Raw genomic sequence first — 5141 nt, forward strand, 5'->3', positions numbered from 1 at the left:
GCACTGGGAACCAATCCTGGGACCTTCTGGAGTGGGAGAGAGGTACTCAATCTCTTGTGCCACCTCACCTTTGTGGTCTGCTGTATCTCTTATTCTTTTTCCTCTCTGTTTTTGTTGCGTCATCTTGCTGCACCAGCTCTCTACTCCGGCAATGTTGCCGCACAGGCCAGCACTCTTGTGTGGGCCAACACTCTGCTCAGGCCAGCATACCTTCACCAGGAGGCCCTGGGAATTGAACCTTGGACCTCCCATATGATAGATGGGAGCCCAATCACTTTAGCCACATCCACTTCCCCCCTTATACTTTTTATGTAACATTTATGTAATCTAAGTTTCTTTTTAAAAATACAAAAAAGTATATTAAAAAAAAATCATATGGCCAGAAAAAAAGAGAGTATATTGTCAATGATTTAAAAAATATGTATATCTTAAGTAGGTGTTGATTTCTTAGATAATTCTCTGTAAATCCAAAACCAGTGGATTATATATTAGTTTGTCATTAAGTGAATGCAGCAGATGGTATTACCCAGATGAGTTTAACTCCCTGAGTGATAACAAAAAGAACAAATCCCCGTATTCTTGGCTAGTTACCACACACACACACATATATACATATATATCTGCATGTATTATTTGGAATTCTTTTGTAAGGAAGATTTTTATAAAGAGGACTTTAGAAGTCTAACATTATTAAGTTATTCAACTCTTTCACTGATGTTGAAATAATGCTATTCATTCATTCCACTAATATTTTGGGTGGATACCAATAAAGTAGTAGGCATGCAGTGTCCCTGCCCTAATAAATTTACATTCTATTAGGAGAGAGCAATTTTTTAAAAAGTAAACAATGCATAAACAAGATGATTACAGAATGGGATAAGTGTTATAAATGAGACTGGTAAATGTGGTATACCAGGACCATCTGAGAGAGGGTAGTTTAGGAAGGTCAGACAGAGGTGCTAGCATCTTAATTGAGAACTGGAGAAAGAAGTTCTGTGAAAACTCTCCCAAAGTATAGAATGGTCTGGGGGCAGGAAATTGTCCCTAGGACTGAAAGGGAGCTGGTGTGGCCCAAGTGTAAGGGAAGAAGATAGAGGGCTATGAAAAGAGATAGTGAGGAGCAGCAAAACCGGCCATAGCGGGACCTTGAAAACCATGGTGAGGTAGGAGTGTTTTTGAGTTTCATTTTAAAGACAGTAGGGAGATTTTGAAGGATCCTTATCAGGACAATGAAATCATATGTTCCATTACTAAAAGATCACTTGGCTGCTCTGGGGCCACAGACCTTAAAGGAGCAGGGACAGCAGGAGGGAGAAGTTAAGAGGCTCCTGCAGGAGGCTGAGCCAGATATGAGTGGAGCTGTGACTTGCATGGGGTAGGTATCAGCACAGATGCAGAGAAAGGGAGGGATATGAAGAATATTGGAGGTAGACCTGGCAGGTCTCATGTATCACCTCATGCTTACATATGGCTTTTATTAATTTAAGGTTGGAGTTATTCAGGGAAAGGGTGGAATCAAACTCCTAAAGATATATGTACAAGGATGCTCATCACAGCATTATTTGTAACAGCCAAAGACCAGAAATAAATGACCATTGATGTGGATCTGGTAAAACATTGCATCCATTGAAAAGAACGCAGGAGATTCTTATGTGCTGAAAAGAAATGATGTTCAGGAGAGACTAAATGTAAAAGCATAATGCACTACAGTATGCAGAGTGTGATTCCCACTTCTGTGAATTACAAATGATTTTCTTTATGTCTACCTTAATTTTAGTGGTATAAGAAAGAGTCTGAGGAAATACACCAAATGCTATTAACAATGGTCAACTCGGGTTAGAGAGGGGATTATGGGCGATTTTCACTTTATACCTTTTGTCTTATTAGAATTTCTTAAACAATGGTTAAGAAATTCTTTAAGCAGATGCACAAGTAGTGCTTTGAGGATTAATAGGTGCTGAATGCATGCAGAATGTTTAATAGGGTTGACTGTAAATATATGGAAATGGATAGAATTGATGGTAATGCATTAGAATGAGTATAACTAACACTGCTGATTTATAGATGTGATTGTGACTGAAAGGTGTGGTCTAGGGAGGTTAATGTTAATAGAAAGACAGCTAGAGGATAATCTAGAGACTATAGTATAGTTATTTTGGTGATAGATGGGATTGAGGTTAATAATACAAACAAGAACGTTTCTCTTATGTGTCAAGAATATGGTGATACATGGGAAAAGTAAAACTAATGTAATTTAGAGACTATAGTTAACAGTAATACTGTAATATTTTTGTAGCAAAGATAAAGAAGGTACTATATCAATGCTAATGGTAAAAAAATATGAGATTTAGTTTTATGAGATGTGAATATGATCAAGTTTTTTTTTTTCAATTTCTTCATTAACAAGGAGACCTAGGTCATGTCACTTGACCAATCTGTGCTCATTTTTTCATCTTCTGGAACACTGGAGAAATTATTGACTTTGTTTTTAGGATTGGATAGTATATGTGTGTCCAGATAGGGTTTTTCTTGAGTAATGATTCCATGATTAGTTGAGCTACCGTTTGTCTGTTTTGTTTTTTGGAATTGAAATAAATATTTTTTAAAAAAGAACATGCAAGTGTTTAAAGGTTTTTCTATGTTATTTACAATGGTTTTGGTGGTTTGGTAACAAAATAGATATACAAGTTTATTTGTGAAATTTTAAAAAATTCTTTTCAAGTTGTGCTTTATGAAAACAGTTAATTGAGTGGTTCTCTCTGGGCACTGAGATTATGGATTATTATGGACTATTTCCATTTTCTTCTTTATTCCTTTCTATGTTTTCCAAATTCTCCATACTAATCATGAATTACTTTTGTAGTCAGAAAAAAGAGGTTCTTTAAAAAAAAAATCGTTACATCAAAGTTGTGTCTATAAATTTAACACAATTTGCCTGATCATGTCAATCAGTTTGTACTTTTTATATGACGTCAAGTAATTCTCTGTCAATGACTGAAGCTTGCAAACTTTATTTATGAACTGGGACCAACTGACTTGTGGTATTTTGATCACAGTGATGCCCACTTCCCTCTATTCAAAATAAGGAGGCAAGTTGCAGTGAGCACATGCAGATGAACAACAGCTAAAAGGTCATTAACAAAATGACTGCAGGTTTTTCACCTGCCTTTTATAGAACTAAAATGAAGGTCAAAGCAAAGGGAAGCTGACTGTTGAGTCCAGCCTCTTAACACCTCTGCTTAGCCCTGATCACATGGTATGCAGCAAATACTTGAAACTGCAGTTTGACAAAGCTTGAAACTGCAGTTATGGTGTGGATGTGGTATGAAGAGGGAGAGAGAGAGAAGCAAGTTTGTTCATGACAGTTGATGTTTTTATGCAGAGTTTGAAATCCTTGGATGAAAGTTATTTAGTACTACTTAATATATACATTGTCCACCAGCATACCACACTTATAGTTTGATTTCAACTACCAGAAGCCTTTCTGTGTTTTCTAGTTTAGCTTCTTAGCTTTGTGAATTATGTCTGACTCATTAGCCTTTCACCCTAGGGGTAACACATGAGCTCCATAAAAATGCTGATTATTTTTCCTAAATCTCTTTTCTAACAAATATATTTCATTTGCCTTATAGCCTCAGAATTAAATTCCCACAGAGAAAAGCAACTAGATAATTCTTGTCTCTTCTATATCATTCTTTCTCTAGGAATGTCCTATTCACAATTAAAAGCACATGTCCAAGAACAATTCTTCACTAAAACTTGAGACTCGAAGTTGAGAAAGGGCAGTTGAGAGTAGGATGACGTAAACGTTTCTGCCTGTAGACCCTACTGCCATTTTGGGCAGGATAATTCTTTTTTTTGTGAGTGACCACCCTGTGCAGTGTAGGATGCTCAACAATATTCCTGGCCTCTACCAACAAGAGCCCAGTAACACAGAGCTCTAGCCCCAAGTTGTAACAACCAAAAATATCTCCAGACATTGCCAAATATCTCCTGGGGAACAAAATCTTCCCCATCTACTGCACTGAGTCAAAGACCTTACAAAATCAAGCCCTTTGTACCTTTGCCAATTCAAATTGTTCCCGAGCCCTGCCATCAACACTTTCCTACCTAGCCAGCAGTGTAAAATACTGACACTCACAAATGCCCTCACACTTTTCATTTTGAAACCCTTGAACACTGGCTAGAGTTTTGCCTCTGAATAATATGTGGCCAGTTTGGCCAGGAGATAAGCAGGTGCCAGTACCTGTTTCCCACCCTTTGCTGACACAGGTGTTCATGCTTATCATTTGTAATGTACTTAAGTTCATAATGTCTTGACATCTGAAGGTCTAGAATGTCCCAAGTATCTTTAGCTGCTAACCATGCTGTGCAACCCAGTGCTCACCCATGAATATTGTTTTGACTATAATTTTTAAAATTAAATGTCAACTGCTTTGCAATTGTTTTTCTTATTCGGCACTTATAAAATTATGATCCAAGCTCAAAATATATATTTTTTGAAATTATCCTAAATTAGAGCCTACTAATTAAAACTAGGAAGGTTTGTAGAATTTAAAAATATATCCACCCCCCCAAAAAAAAAACCTCACAACAAAGCAACATGCTAGTTCACATAAATTATATTTTTATGTCTCCTAACATATTTGAGAGATGTTTTTTCTCCCGACTCCAAGTTGTTTGGTGTTTGAAGCACTGAGAAAATGAGAGAGTTGATTTCCTCAATGGAAGGAACACTATTAATGAATTCTTCCCAATGGAAAAACCCTGAAAATCACATCTGCCACTTACTAGATTCATAAAGATTGAAATAGAACCTCAGTCTCTCCTAGCCTATTTCATATTTGTTAAAATGGGAACAACAATACCTACCTTCTAAGGGTACCGTATGGAATGAGATAACTTGCTTCTAGTCCTTACACTTGTGCCTGACACACAGGAGTTTAATAAATGCCGTTTTCTATGCTCCTTCACTTCCTTGGCCCCAGAGCCAGCTAAAGTATTTGTGAAGCCCAGTATAAAATGAAAATGCATGGTCCCTTGTTCAAAAATTGAGAATTTCAAAACGGCGGCAGCAGATGAATAAACGAAGTACAGGACCCTTATAATTGTGTGGTCCTGTGCAACATCAGATATCCTAC

The sequence above is a fragment of the Dasypus novemcinctus genome, chromosome 16 (genome assembly GCF_030445035.2).
Source record: "Dasypus novemcinctus isolate mDasNov1 chromosome 16, mDasNov1.1.hap2, whole genome shotgun sequence".
In the NCBI taxonomy this organism is placed as follows: Eukaryota; Metazoa; Chordata; class Mammalia; order Cingulata; family Dasypodidae; genus Dasypus; species Dasypus novemcinctus.